This window comes from Silene latifolia, chromosome 4 (assembly GCF_048544455.1).
Source record: "Silene latifolia isolate original U9 population chromosome 4, ASM4854445v1, whole genome shotgun sequence".
Taxonomy (NCBI): domain Eukaryota; kingdom Viridiplantae; phylum Streptophyta; class Magnoliopsida; order Caryophyllales; family Caryophyllaceae; genus Silene; species Silene latifolia.
Genome location: NC_133529.1, coordinates 46,498,205 through 46,515,132, shown reverse-complemented (window position 1 = coordinate 46,515,132; position 16,928 = coordinate 46,498,205).

The following is a 16,928-nucleotide window of genomic DNA, read 5'->3' as shown; positions in this document are numbered from 1 at the left end:
AAAGATGGGAAAGCATTGGGCACCCACACTCTTGGTCGGAAGAGTTGCTCCGATGCTTTCAAGGAATTGGTAAGTATTATTTATATTGCTTTTAAAAAGTGGTTAATATATATGATTGACAAAAATATACTTGATTTTACTTGTTTCCATAATAATTTCAGGGTCAAGAGGCCACCCCCCACAAGATGTTCATGAAGACGAAGAAAAATAAGAAGGGCGAGTGGGTTAACCCTCGAGCGGCTGATGTTGAGGTAAATTCTTGAATTTAATTTAATATTTATTTTTATTACAAAGAACGATAATCTCTTTCTTATAAAGATAGGTATATATATATCATTTCTGACGATTTTCTATTTTTTCAGCGTGATTTCCAAGAGGAGATGAGGCACCATTGCCACACGGGACAGTCTCCCGACGAGATTCGGGCCTACTACAAGGTCAGTAGGAGGATTTGACGAGAAGAACCGGATGTTTGGGACAGGAGATACAGGGGCCCAAATATGGTATGATCTTCCTCCTAACAAAGCTGGCCGACAGTCTTTATCTTATGCTCCTAGCATGATTTCACAGCTTTCCACCCAAATGAATGATGAGCGATCCGCTCGAGTTGCTCTTGAAAGACAGTTCGTGAACAGTCAAGAAATGGCGGCAATGAGAAAGGCTTGGGCTGATTTGCAAGCATCTCAACCCCCAAACACGTGTTCACAATTTACTCCACATAGACGGGATGACTTTGGGGGTGGTGATGACGGGTTTGGAGGTATTGGTGGTAGTTTTATTGACCCTATAAACACTTAGAGCCTTTAAGTTAGAGCCTTTAGGTTAGAGCCTTTAGGTTAGAACTTTAGTTTAGTTAGTATTGTCGTCTAGTAAGTATGAAAGACATGGTAAAACAATTCTCTGTTTAATTTGTAAGACAATGTACAAATTTGACTATGTTTTTATGTAAAACAATTTGCGTCCTCTTCTCTTTTGTTGTCTATTGATTCCCGCATTAGCGGTCGACGTGAAAATGGATTCCCGCTTGGCGGTCGACGATTGGATGCGTTTTGCAGGTTTTGTTTATATTGGAAACGATGCAAATAGGCATCGTGGTCGGCGGCAAAGAAGTCAGTATTTGAAACGATGCAAAAACGATCGTGGTGGGGGCAAAGCAGTCTTGTTTCCAAGCCTGTTATTTAATATATCTGACGGAATTTCCGTCAGTAATTTTAAAATACCGACGGAATTTCCGTCACTGCTTTCCCTCTCCATTTTTCCAGATTCAAGAGGAAAGTGCCACGTGTCCATGTAACTGACGGATTTTCCGTCAGTAAAGTGAGAAAACTGACGGAATTTTCCGTCACTACCCTCTATTAATTTGATTTCAGAAACTTACGTGGAATGCCACGTGTCAGACACAACTGACGGAATTTCCGTCAGTAATGCTAAACACTGACGGAAATTCCGTCACTATTGACCTATAAATAAAGATGGATTTTCCGTCAAAGATCCGTCAGTTTTTTGGAAGACTGACGGAAATTCCGTCAGTGCAGGTATTTTACTGACGAAATAAGCTAACCCTGATTCCTGACGGAATTTCCGTCAGTAAATTGAAATACCGACGGAAAGGCCGTCAGTATGGGCTTTATTTTTCCGTCAGTTTCCCGCGTTTTTCCTGTAGTGAAACCCTCTAATTAAACTCTTTAATTATTGATCTAAATTACTCATTAAAATAGATGTTGATCTAGTGCATGCATAACATAATAAAAATAGAAAAGTAAGAACAAAGTTCCTTACATTTGTTGAAATCGGTTTAGGGCACAAGTGAGGACTCCTTCTCACTTGTTCTTGAGCTACAAGTTAATGGATGATCCTCTAATATCCCAATAGTAGAGATTCTCCCCTTGATGGCACCAAGACATCCCCTTAAATCTAATAATATATTAACTAGATATGTTATTAGAACCCTTAAAATATAATCTAATAATATTTCTTATTACTACTTTTAGTAATCTAAATAAATTAGATTTTGAACAATATATTCTAAAACTTATTTTAGAGAGAAGATGAGAGAAGTGAGAAGAATGAAAAATATAAGAATGAAAAATTAGAATAAGAACAATTCTTATTCTACTAAAGGGGAGGAAAACCGGTGGGAAAGGGGGTGGCCAAGGGAGCCAATGCATGCCCATTTCCTTTTAGAGTTGTTCTTCTGAATATGTAATAGGGTGTAGTCTAGGCTAGGATGTTAATAATTGTGTTTACCATAATATAAAAAACAATTAACCAATTCACCCTATTAACCCATAAAACCGGTGCCCCTAAGATAATATGGAGTCCATTTTATTTTTGTCAATTGTCATTTTGTCATATAATGTGTAACATGTAAAAGGTAACATGTTATTTATAATATTAATGTATATTTAACAATTAAATATCATTACATATATTAATACAATTATATATAACAATTGACTAGTAATTAATGATTACAAGTATATAAAATGGGTTAAGTTAATATAATCTACAACACATTGTAATTAAAATTAACCGATCATTCTTAATTTAATTGTTTCATAAACAAAATTTTAGTAATATAACATTTTAATTACTAAAACGAATCTCATTTAATCGAATTACAATAAGATTCATATTCTCACTCACATATGAAAATTGTTCAATTTTAAGGAATCAATTAATCCGTATCAATATACAATTAATTAATTAATTTATCTATTAAGGGAATCGTCCTTTAGGTGTGACCTTAAGGGATCAACTGATCACCACCGTCAAACGACAGTAATGTCAAACTCTGGTAAGCCAATCATTACCGATTAATATTGATCCGTTGACGTATAAAAATGAATCGTCCCTTTATGTATTCTTATCATGAGTTTTAATAATGTGATCGCACTATTGTTGAGGACACATACTCCAACAATCTCCCTGATGTGACTCATAATTGCGCACATTTAGTCCCCTAATTGAGCCTATTTTTCATACTATTATAACATTCCATAGCCATTTTATCCGTCAAATGCTTTCTATTTTGCTTTCCTAGTGCATTTCGTATGTTTTGTAAGAAAGCAGGTAATTAGGCGGAAATTCCCATCTCCCGTGCATATTTAGAAGCTTTTTGACGATATTTAATGAACTAGTATGAAGAGGAGGCAAGAATGATGACCAAGGATGTAGGAATAAAGAGTATATAGAAGGATCATAGGCTAAAAGGCAAGGATGGCGAGAAGGAAGTCAATGCAAGAAGAAATTGATCGGAACCAAACCAAAAGTTGTTCCTTTGGCTCTGAAAGTATGCTAGATGAAACGGCGTCGAAAAATCAAGCGGTCTAGGCTTTTGAATCACTCCAATAGGAGTCCGGATGAGGAAATGACGTCCGTTTTACAATCCAAGTTCAAGTAAGGCATGATACAGCTCAACCCGCTCGGGTTGAGGCTCAGGATGCTCGTTTTCAGCTCGGGACGAGCGTATTGCTTGACAGAAAGCTTTTCCTTGCTACGTGATCTGAGCATATTCCTTGGAGACCACCAAAACGGAGATGCTCATCTCCTTGGAGAGGAGCACTTCCTCAACTCAACACTTAGCATTGTTATTTACTAATCTACCCTTGCTTAACCTAATGATGTACCACTATATATACTCCATTTGTAATAATCAAACCATCAAGCTTTCTTAGATTAAATCAACTTTCCTTAGATTAGATTAAGAGTAGATTAGAATAAATTACTCTTTAATCTTTCCATAAATCACACATTAATCTTTCCTTAATTATTGTTCAAGTTTATTATTGGGTAATTGAAGACTATTGGGTTATTATTGGAGGATTGACAACCCATTATCAATCAATCAAGTTCTTTTCTTTTATTCTTGCTTTATTATTTGGATCATCTCAAGTTTGGTATAATTCCTTTACTCTATACTCTTTATTGTTTATTTCCTTGAAGCTCTTATCATGTTTACACTTATTGTGATGATAGACACCATTAATGACATGTTTCCCGTGATAATGGGTGAATAGTTTCCTTAACTAGGATTAGTGGGTAATTAAGGGAACTAAACATGGGAAATAATCATGCTTAATCCAATATGTTTCCATAATTAATTTGCTTGCTTATTGTGATGTCAACCTATGCACATGTTATGTTTGATGAAATGCTAAGCCTATGAATCCTTGCATTTACAACCATCTCTTATCTATTCAACTTGACTTTTAAGATATAAACCAACTCGAGTCTAGTTAGACCATGCATAGAAGTGATTAGGGGGAAAGTAAGTCGACTTGTAGGTGTGGTACAATCTAATCGATTCGGCTCCGGGACCCAACTCTTCCTAAGAACCGTAAGACATACACCAACTCGGTTCCTTTACAACATTAATTGCTTGCAACTTTGTTAACATGTTTGTATGGTCAACTCCCATGAATCCCCTATGAACCCATGATATCCTAGCACTTTTAATCATATGTTTACACCCTTCCTTTTATTGCTTGTTTTACTTTATTGCTTCCATTAGTCTAGAATACAACTACAAACCCAAACAAATTGTGACACTAGCATAAATTGAGATAGATAGACTTAGAACCTAAAGCACACCGTCCCATGGATCGACCTCGACTTAACCACTAACTAGTTGGTTTGTTGAGAATATAAATGTGTTTAATTGGAAGACACGATGACACCTTCCGTCACAATGGCGCCGTTGTCGGGGACGGTGTTATGTGATTAAGTTCTTGCTTGTTTGCCTATTTTAATTTTGCTTTCACCTTGAGGAACTTGTTCCTCAAGGATTGTTCTTACCGTTTTTGTGTAGTTTCCTTGGTTGTAGTTGTTTCCTTGTCTTAGCTATGATGGCCCAAGACTTGACATATGGAGTACATGTTGGATCTTTTGAGTATGACTATGGGTATGGGGAGTTTGAGAAGCAAGTCAACACAAACCTACCTTATTATTCATACAATGAAAATCCTAACTACTACCCCAATTTTTCCCACCAAAATCACCACATCCAATATCCACAACAACCACCCACCCAATACCCACTTCATAATGAATTTCAATTGCCACAATACAACCACTTTCACACCCACCCACAACAAGATGATGAACCCATTCAAAATGTGATTCTCCAAATGATGGGAGATCAACAAAACTTCTTCAAACAAATGCTAGAGGAAAGTCAAAAGAGGGACAATGTTTTTCAAGGCATTGTTACCTAAGGAGAGGAGTTGGAGATTCAAATTGCCCAAATAAAGGCAACCCAAGAAACCGCTCCCCACCGATCCTTAAACATTGATCATGAATGTGAATTTGAAGTAGTGACCTTTGGTATGGACGATGAGAAGTGGGAAGAGCCAATTCTTTTGAGCTCTTGTGAGTATAAAAGTGTTGTATTCAATGAAGAAGACATGAGGTTGAGTAAGCCAAATACTCTTAGCCTTTGTGAGTATGAGGTTGTGTCTTTTGATGCGAACATTGAGGTGTTGGAGAAAGAGTTGAATGAAGCCCCCATCTATGATTCTTATGAAGATAGCTATGATGATAAAATCGTGTTTTGCAAGAACCCATGGGATAAGGAAGCGGAAGTTTGTGAGGTTACTCTACTTGAGGAGCCTATTTTTGAGAAATTTGAGATATCTTATCATGAAGAAGAAGAGGAATGTCCCTTCCCTATTGCCTATGAAGACTACTTTACACCCACTATGGAACCTATGATTGTTGAAGACGATATGGTGGATCTCCTCCAAAAGGTCAAGACATCATACAAAGGGTGCTTGGTGGAAAAGCTCAAGAAGAAACTTGCAAATGAAGCTACTTGTGGAAATTTGGCATCTACAATTCCAACTTCTAAAGAACCCGATCATCAATATCATGAGAATTCTCCTTCTACTTTGGAAGGATTGAGTAATCAAAATGCTATCATCATCACCAAAATTGAAGAGGAAGGTGGTAAGTGGAAGTCTCCGGACCAATATGAACCATACTTCATACCTTATGTTGACAAGGATCATGGGCTCGATGGTTTGAAGCATCGCAAATACTCAAGTGCCAAGAGAGAGATGAAAAAGAAAATGAATTAAAAATTCCTTTGGCCAAGCTTTGTTTTGAAGTTAAGCAAACCATACTTATGCTTATTTAGGGCTTGTTCACAAGCTTTTAATCTCCTTCTAAGAGCTTTGAGCTCTATGGACAAAGAATTTCGACAATTTGAACTAGTTTGGTGGAGTCCTATCTCAAACCACCATTTGTAAGATATTTCTTAAACCTTTGCATTGTATAATATTGTACATTTTCGCACTTTTACTTAAAATTTCTTGCATGAGAGTAGCGAGAGAGGGTTTCTTACCCATTTATTGAGCATAATTTTAGAAAAAGATAAGGAGGAATAACAAAAGGGTGCAAGGGTATAATCTTTGAAAGAAAAGAATAGGGAAGTGAGGAAAATGGCACGGGACGCTCGTCCCAAGGACAAGCCGCTCGTCCTTAGCGTCTTCATGGGAACTGTTTGGTCCTGACTTGAAATCCGAGTGGATTACTAAACAAGACGCTCGTCCTAGTAAGACGTCCTATCAGGGGAAGGACTCTCGTCCTGTATGGCAGCTTGAAAACAATTTTGCACTGGAAGAGAATCCGAGCAGATTCTGAGTAAGACGCTCGTCCTGCTCAAGCCGCTAGTACTAAGAACGAAACGCTCGTCCTATCCCAACATCAGTAGAGGCAGAATCACTGGAACAGAATCCGAGCGGATTCTTGCTAAGACGCTCGGACCCCTGCTGAAAGACGCTCATCCCGACTACCAGGATGCTCGGATTCTTTTGAAGCCTCGTGAAATCCGCCCGAGCCCGACCCTCAGCCGCTCGTCCCACACCTCTTTTCTATATAAACACCCTCCCCCCATCCCTCATTTCCTTACATTATCAAAACTTAAATCTCATATCTTCATCTCCCAAACACTCCCATCACAAAAATCAACCAAACCCTAACTCTCCTAAATCAAAAATTATGAACCTCAAGGGAAAAGCCAAGAAGCTCGTTGAGTCCGCAACCAAGAAGCGCAAGGGCTCCTCTTCATCCGCTCAAGGAGAGATGCCTCCAAGAGGCAACCACGCTGTGATAATAGGAGGAGTGAAGCAACTTGAGTACTTTCCGGAAGTGATCTTCACTTCCAATAAACATCGCAAGAAGTTCACCACATTGCTAGGTAAGCATTATGAGCCGACTCAATTCATTGATACCAAAGTGTTAGAAGTCCTAGGTATAAGGTACCATACCGAAATGTTCTTTGATGGTTTGGGGCTTGGAAAACTATTCTATGCCCACGAAGAGACCTACCTTAGCCTTACCCTGGAATTCTTGAGTAGCCTCCGCATCATCACAAACACGCAAAGAACCGTTTGCATGGAATTCCGATTGTGAAATCACGACCATAGATTAACCCTCAGCCAATTTGCAAGTATTTTTGGTCTTGTTGTGCCAACGGAAAACACCGACAAACCCGCCGACTTTGATGTGGACCACGTTTGGAGGGCTATTTCCGGGAGGGACTTCATACATTTGAAACAATGATATACCTTCGCAATTCAACATCCGGTGATTCGAATCACCGAACGCTTCATTGTCGGCACTATTAATGGAAGATTTGAGCAAGATAGGTGCACTCTCCTTGACTTGACCTTTCTAGAGTCTTATCTAAATGTTCGGGGGACAAGGCCTTATAGCTTCAACACCCCCCTTGAGATGCTCACAAGGTTCTTCGACTTTGCTCAAGGGAGCTCCCAAATCAAGACCTTCGTGATGGGAGGTCTAATTACAATGTTGGCTAATGATCTTTGTCCCGGATTTAACATTCATGGGGCTTATGTGCGACTTGAGGGTAGCACTTTAATTGATGAGGATGCCATCTTCAACCACCACCGGTGGTGTACCTACACTCAAACCGGGAGTGTAGAGTGGTTTACAAAAGGGTGTTCCTCTATTGTTCTTACGGGGTGGAATGTACCCGCTACCGACCCAAGGTTAAGCCGGTAATCACCTACGCCGAGCTACCTCCTCGACATTGAAATCTACCCCAACCCGCCTCAAAGAGAAGAAGCACCCTGCCAACCTCAACAACCTCGTGGGATGTCGGTAAGGGGCAATGCCCCACCATCTTATGTACCCATCCCACCATACCCCACTACTCATGTGCCGTTCACACCACAAGTCCCCAATGCTCCGAACATGAATGATTTGATGGAGCTTATAAAGAAGGTTGATCTTGGAGTATACGATGGGAGGGTCGACAACTATTTGGCCCTTTATCCTCAATAGTACCAAATGGCACAACAAGGGTATATCGACCCTAATGGCCCTCGCCCATCTTGGGCTCAACCGTACCTTTTGTTCCCTAATCAAGGGAACCAAGACGGGAACTTTGGCGGTCAAGGTGAGGGATACTTTGGTCAAGGAAGATATGACCAAGAAGTTTCTAGCGGGTATAGATACTGCGATGATGGTGATGATGACGAATAAGAAATACCTACCCCACCATCTCCAATTGTATGATACTCTTCTCTCCCTATCTCTTATGTATAGTTGCATTGCATTTTAAATTACCTTGCATTTAGTTTACGCTTCACTTGCATTTGTATTATATTTCATATTGCATTTACATTAGTTAGTTCATTTAGTGTAGTTTGCATTGTAATATATCTCACATGTCTCATATAGTTAGTTGCATTCATACATAGCCACTAATGACCAAACCTCATTTCTCCTACACTAGAAATAGTGCTTAAATCGGTTTGGGGAGGTTTGATCATAGGTGACCTAAGCATTTACATAGACAACATGCATCGTATAATATAGTTTAGATTGAATTCATTTGTTATATATGTCATACAGAATTGCATTTAGTTAGAGCATGCATTCATTCATATCATATCATTGCATTTGTACTTCAATTTCCATAAAATCAAAAAATCCAAAAACATGTATTCCTTTTACATTCCTACTCCTACATGTACATTGAGGACAATGTCCAAAATAAAGTGGGGGATGGGAATTTATATTCCAAAAATGATAAAAATCGAAAAATTTGAAAAATACAAAAACATATCTTTTTATTTCATAAATCATAAAAACCATAAAAATTTAAAAAATTGAAAAACCCAAAAACATGTTCATTTCCTTTGTAGTGTAGTCTTGTATATATTGTTTGTATATATTGTGTTTGTTTATCCTTTTCACATTAACCGACTACGCCACATCCGAGATATGAGGATATTGAAGACCGCATGGTATGATCTTTCCAATCTCCTTTTTCCTCTTTAAGTTAAAGACTATGTGGCTTTATTTTGATTGATGCGGTATAAACAATGTGATTATAGGATTGCATTTAGATTATTTGGCATACTAGTTGGTAGAATCATTTGCATTAGGTTGTATAAATGTTAGTTGCATCATGGCATGTAGTTGCATTTAGGAAAATTTTGTGAAAGCATCTATTTGGGAAGCTTGACAAGTGTATATAAGGCCCTTGTAGATACTTTTTCTTCTTAAGACTTTGCTTGTTAGAATACTTGTAAAACACCCTAGGATGTGTCATGCTAGTATCCTTTGACCTATGGATTAAAGCCTAGTCAAGAGTACCTTGTGGTGTGATAACTCCTTGGCTACCGTTTATTCCAAGGTGACCCTTTAAACCATGCAACCATCTTCCATATTCTACCATATTTTGTCATCAAAGGGAATGGGCACAAAAATTGTTCAAAAATTTGGGTTCAAGAAATGAAATGAAAAGTCAAAAGGTTTGCAAATTGCATCAAATGAAAAGAGAAGTAACAAAAATGAAAACTCCTAATGCTTCAAATATAAGCACCCTCACTACAAATAGGGTGACTTTGAAAATGTTCAAAAGAAAATGCAAAAAGTTGAAAGTTGTCAAGTATTGAAATGCCAAACATCAAAAGAAATGGCAAAAAGAAAGTGTTCTCAAATGTCAAATGCCACAAGAAATTGGGGGGAAAAACAACAACAACAAAAAACTCCCACATGAAACTGAAAATTCAAATGATCCCTTTATCCATCGTATCCACTTTTGTGCATGGTAGAGAGGGGACGACCCTTCTTCTTGTCTAGGCAAGAAGGGGAATTCCGCGATTCTCCAGTGTTTCTAACACCATAGGGAGCCTACTCTTGACGAAAGCATTTCACAATTGAGGAAAAAGGTACCCTAGCTTGACACAACTTGGAGGTGATTTATTGGTATCCTTCTAGGCTTAGTAGTTTGAAGAAACCGTATCTATAATGGAATGTGTACCCTTAGATTGCTTCTCTTTTAGATAATTTCCGCCACTTAGATGAGGAAAGTGGCTATTCTTTTGTAGATGCATCCATTACTTGTTTTGTGTGTTTAATGCTTGGATGTGTCGCCATTTTGGCAAGCCCCACCTTGCCTTGCAAGAAGGCATCCTACCTCATGGCTGTCTTGTTGTGAGTTGAAGGGGCGGAGTGAGACCCGCTACTTGTCTCACATCGGCTATATTAGTAGGTTAGTTTGAATAAGGGTCCTAGTTTTTGCACCTCTTTACTCGGGACGAGTAAAGGTTCGGTTTGGGGTTATTTGATGTGACTCATAATTGCGCACATTTAATCCCCTAATTGAGCCTATTTTGCATACTATAATAACATTCCATAGCCATTTTATCCGTCAAATGCTTTTTATTTTGCTTTCCTAGTGCATTTCGTATGTTTTGTAGGAAAGAAGGTAATTAGGCGGAAATTCCCGTCTCCCGTGCATATTTAGAAGCTTTTTGACGATATTGGATGAACTAGTATGAAGAGGAGGCAAGAATGATGACCAAGGATGTAGGAATAAAGAGTATATAGAAGGATCATAGGCTAAAAAGCAAGGATGAAGAGAAGGAAGTCAATGCAAAAAGAAATTGCTCGGACCCAAACCAAGAGTTGTTCCTTTGGCTCTAAAAGTATTCTAGATGAAACGGCGTCGAAAAATTAAGCAGTCTAGGCTTTTGAATCACTCCAATAGGAGTCCAGATGAGGAAATGACGTCCGTTTTACAATCCAAGTTCAAGTAAGGCATGATACAACTCAACCCGCTCGGGTTGAGGCTCAGGATGCTCGTTTTCAGCTCGGGACGAGCGTATTGCTTGACATAAAGCTTTTCCTTGCTACGTGATCCGAGCATATTCCTTGGAGACCACCAAAACGGAGATGCTCATCTCCTTGGAGATGAGCACTTCCTCAACTCAACACTTAGCATTGGTATTTACTAATCTACCCTTGCTTAACCTAATGATGTACCACTATATATACTCCATTTATAATAATCAAACCATCAAGCTTTCTTAGATTAAATCAACTTTCCTTAGATTAGATTAGGAGTAGATTAGAATAAATTACTCTTTAATCTTTCCATAAATCACACATTAATCTTTCCTTAATTATTGTTCAAGTTTATTATTGGGTAATTGAAGACTATTGGGTTATTATTGGAGGATTGACAACCCTTCATCAATCAATCAAGTTCTCTTCTTTTATTCTTGCTTTATTATTTGGATCATCTCAAGTTTGGTATAATTCTTTTACTCTTTACTCTTTATTGTTTATTTCCTTAAAGCTCTTATCATGTTTACACTTGTTGTGATGATAGACACCATTAATGACATGTTTCCCGTGATAATGGGTGAGTAGTTTCTTTAACTAGGATTAGTGGGTAATTAAGGGAAGTAAACATGGGAAATAATCATGCTTAATCCAATATGTTTCCATAATTAATTTGCTTGCTTGTTGTGATGTCAACCTATGCACATGTTATGTTTGATGAAATGCTAAGCCTGTGAATCCATGCATTTACAACCATCTCTTATCTAATCAACTTGACTTGTAATATATAAACCAACTCGAGTCTAGTTAGACCATGCATAGAAGTGATTAGGGGGAAAGTAAGTCGACTTGTAGGTGTTGTACAATCTAATCGATTTGGCTCCGGGACCCAACTCTTCCTAAGAACCGTAAGACATACACCAACTCGGTTCTTTTACAACAATAATTTCTTGCAACTTTGTGAACATGTTTGTATGGTCAACTCCCATGAATCCCCTATGAACCCATGATATCCTAGCACTTTTAATCATTTGTTTACACCCTTCCTTTTATTTCTTGTTTTACTTTATTGCTTGCATTAGTCTAGAATACAACTACAAACCCAAACAAATTGTGACACTAGCATAAATTGAGATAGATAGACTTAGAACCCAAAGCACACCGTCCCATGGATCGACCTCGACTTAACCACTAACTAGTTCTTTTGTTGAAAATATAAATGTGTTTGATTGGAAGACACGACGACACCTTCCGTCACTCCCACTTGTCCGAGATAAGTGTGCATCACCAATTCTCTTGTCCTATTATTATCTCCCACTCAATACAAGGTGTCTTACAGGTCGTTCTTGCAAGTGATCGTATTTAGAGTGGTTTCCTTGATCTGGAGAGTAACTGTCTAACCGGAATTATCTACCGTAGATGCCATCCGAGCGTGGCCACGCATTTTCAGTTCACTACTCTTCGAGTGGCCTGAGATTTTTAAATAACCCTGACAAGGGGGTGGACAATTCCTATTGCACTATTCCCTTGGTTTAGCCACAGATCATCATGACCCAAGAGATGCCCATTTGACCTCATTTACGAAAGTCGTATAGTATAACTTAAAGTCACTCAGAAACTGTGCCAACTTGGGCGAATAGTCTTTAGTCAAAGAATTGACTCAAAAGAATAGTATAGTAGCTCTTGCCACGACCAGGCTATATAAATTACCAGAACTCTATAAGCGGTCACTGCCCGACAGAGTGTCCCTCACAATCTGTCTATGTGATCGACTAGTCAACTCCTATGACCCTATGACACTTGAACTAGCCATCAATCGACTCACACTCTAGTCACTTAGAGACGTCACCTCATACAAGTAACTAGGGGAAATTACTATGTTAATCCAGTTCACTTTTAATAGGGTTCAATATTGTCTTAACAACCTATTTGGATAAAACAAGGTAATAAAAATAAAATAAAAGAGTTTAAAATAAAACTCAAACGATAAATGCGATTATCATATATAAATAATCAATACAATATTATTACTTCATATCTCATAATCTAATACAAATTAGGCATACGCTTAAGACCCATGGAAACTACATGTTGGTCATGCGTAGCCTGTGGTAGAGTCTTGGTTAGAGGATCAGCAATATTATCATCTGTCGCAACCTTACAAATCTCTATATCCTTCCTTTCAATGTAATCTCTAATCATATGAAATTTTCTGGGTACATGTCTAGACTTGTTGCTAGACTTGGGTTCTTTAGCTTGAAAGATGGCCCCTCTAGTATCACAATAAAGTGTGATAAGATCTTTGGCGGAAGTGACTACCCTTAGTCCTTATAAGAATTGCCTAATCCATATAGCTTCTTTGGCAGCTTCAGATGCTGCAATGTACTCAGCTTCCGATGTAGAATCCGCAACAACTGGCTCTTTGAAACTTCTCCAGCTAACGGCACCCCCATTGATCATGAAAATGAAGCCAGCCTGGGATTTCAAGTCATCCCTGTTAGTTTGGAAGCTCGAGTCGGTGTAACCCTTCACACTTAGCTCGGTGTCACCTCCAAACACCAAGAATAAATCCTTAGTCCTTCTCATGTAGTTAAGGATATTCTTGACGGCTATCCAGTGACTTTCACCTGGATTGGCTTGATATCTACTTGTCATGCTCAAAGTATACGAAACGTCGGGACAAGTACATATCATTGCATACATGATTGATCCAACAGCGGAAGGATAAGGGATCAATTTCATGCGTTCAACATCTTCAGGTTTAGTGGGTGATTGAGACTTGCTCAAGGTAATTCCACTGCCCATTGGAATCAAACCCCTTTTGGATTTTTCCATGTTGAAACGTCGAAGAATCTTATCAACATAAGATTCTTGACTTAATGCCAATATCCTTTTAGTTCTATCTCTATAGATTCGGATACCTAATATGTGTTGTGCTTCTCCTAAATCTTTCATCTGGAAATGATTTTCCAACCACCCTTTGACATAGGTAAGCATAGGTATATCATTTCCCATGAGTAGTATGTCATCCACATACAAGATAAGGAAGACGACATTGCTCCCACTGAATTTTATGTATAAACACGGTTCCTTGACACTTCGGATGAAACCATTCTCTTTTATCACATGATTGAAACGATGATTCCAACTTCTTGATGCTTGCTTAAGACCATAGATCGATCGCTTAAGCTTGCATACCTTGTTAGGATTTTTCGGATTTACAAAACCCTCTGGTTGCGACATGTACACTTCCTCCTCTAAATACCCATTTAGGAAGGCGGTTTTGACATCCATTTGCCATATTTTATAATCATGAAATGCGGCAATCGCTAACATAATCCGAATAGATCTAAGCATGGCCACGGGGGCAAAAGTTTCATCATAGTGTAAACCATGAATTTGGGTGAAACCTTTCGCCACTAACCTTGCTTTGTAGAAATCATCATGCCCTTCTATGGCATTCTTTATCTTAAAGATCCATTTGCATTGGAGAGGTTTTACACCTTGAGGCAAATCAACCAAGTCCCAAACTTGATTTTCATGCGTAGAATTTATTTCGGATTGCATGGCTTCTTGCCATAAAGTTGAATTTGTATTAGAGATTGTGGCTTTGTAGGTTGCAGGTTCGTCACTTTCTAAAAGTAACACGTCTAAGTTGCCATCTCCCTCGATAATACCTATGTATCTGTCAGGTTGGCGGCTGACTCTCCCTGACCTCCTAGGTTCGGAAGGAACAACGTTCCTGTTAGATGAGGAAGGAACATCTTCTTGCGTCCTCTCTTCAGTTTGTGGCTCTTGAACTTCATCAAGTTCTAACTTTCTCCCACTCTGCCTTCAAGAAATAAACTCATTTTCTAAGAAGACAGCCTCACGAACCACAAACACTTTGTTCTCGTGACGAATGTAGAAGTAAAAGCCATATGTTTCCTTCGGATAACCTACAAATATACACCTTTGATACTTTGGGGCTAGCTTATTGTCAGTCTTAACCTTGACATGAGCATCACAACCCCAAATCTTAAGGTAAGACAAATTAGGGACCTTCCCTTTCCACATCTCATATGGAGTCTTCTCGGTTTCTTTAGTTGGGCTACGATTGAGTGAGTGAACGGCCGATTGAAGAGCAAATCCCCAAAAGGAATTAGGTAAATCAGAATGACTCATCATAGATCGAACCATATCAAGTAAGGTTCGATTTCTCCTCTCGGCAACACCATTCAATTGTGGCGTTCCAGGTGGAGTGAGTTGTGACACAATGCCACATCCCTTTAAGTGTGAATCAAATTCATTACTAAGATATTCACCACCACGATCGGATCGAAGTGCTTTAATCTTCTTATTCAATTGGTTCTCTACTTCATTTTGAAATTCCTTGAATTTATCAAAAACTTCACTTTTATAATTAATTAAGTAGACATACCCATATCTACTTAAGTCATCGGTAAAAGTGACGAAGTAGTCTAATTTCCTCTAGCGGTGATAGTCATTGGTCCACATACATCGGTATGTATTAGACCCAACAAATAACTTGCTCTTGTGCCTTTACCACTAAAAGGATTTCGAGTCATTTTCCCTAGAAGACATGATTCGCATATACCAAATGATTGAAAATCAAATGATTTAATTACACCAGACGACACTAGTCTTTTAATGCGCTTTTCATTTATGTGACCTAATCATCGACAATGCCAAATGTAAGATTCATTTGGGTCACTTGTTGTGAGTCTTTTTGATTGTATGTTATAGATATCTTTGCTTGAGCTAGAAGTTTCAAGAACATAAATGCCATTAATTGATGTGCCTTGGCCTATGGCCAAGTCATTTCTAGAAATTACATAACAATTGTTCTTAAAAGCAAACGAAAAACCTTCCATGTCTAACATGGCAACGGAAATGATGTTCTTAGATAAAGAAGGTACAAAATAACAATTATGCAAGTACAACTCAAAGCCATTAGCTAAAACAAGTACATAAGTCCCTCTTGAAGTGGCGGCTACCCTAGCTCCATTTCCAAGACGGAGATCTACATCACCCTTGTTTAGCTTTTCCACGTCTCTAAGTCCCTGTAAATGATTACAAAGGTGAGAACCATATCCGGTATCCAATACCCATGTTGAGGTGGAAGTAAGATTTATATCGATAACAAAGATTTCGGAAGAAATATTACCATTGATAACTCCCAAAAACATGGGGCAATTCCTCACCCAATGGCCCATGCCATTACAATAAAGGCATATATTATTGGTAGTCCCACTAGCCATTATATCCCGGTGGTTCGAATTTAACCTCTTACTTTTCTTCCTCCTTTTGAACTTTCCTCGTTTTATTGCAAGTTTTTTGCTAAAACTCCCACTAGCTTCATCATTTTTCCTTGCTTCTAAAGACAAGGATCCCATGGTATTAGTGAGGTTGTCTTCACAAGACTTAGCCACTAAGTCGCTAGGTGGGAAGAGAGGTGAGGAAGTGGTAATAAAGTTAAGGCTTCCATCGGAACCAATGCCAAAGTGAATTTCTCTAGTCGTATCAAGGTTGTGTAGTGAGCATATTTCGTCGAACGATTCGTGACATGATTCAATGGTGATCGGTGTTAAAGAACTAGATGTGTCCAAGCAGTATATCAACATAACTACAAAACGGAGATGAAGGAAATAACTAACATTTATCGTTTTACTTGCAAACATTTTAACAAGGTTTAAAAGTATACATTTATATAATGACCTCGCACCTAAATTATATAAATGATTCCGAGATCCATCTTTATGCAAACACGGGCACGGGAAACCGATACATTCCATACTTGCATAAATTTGGTGAATTAACTCTTT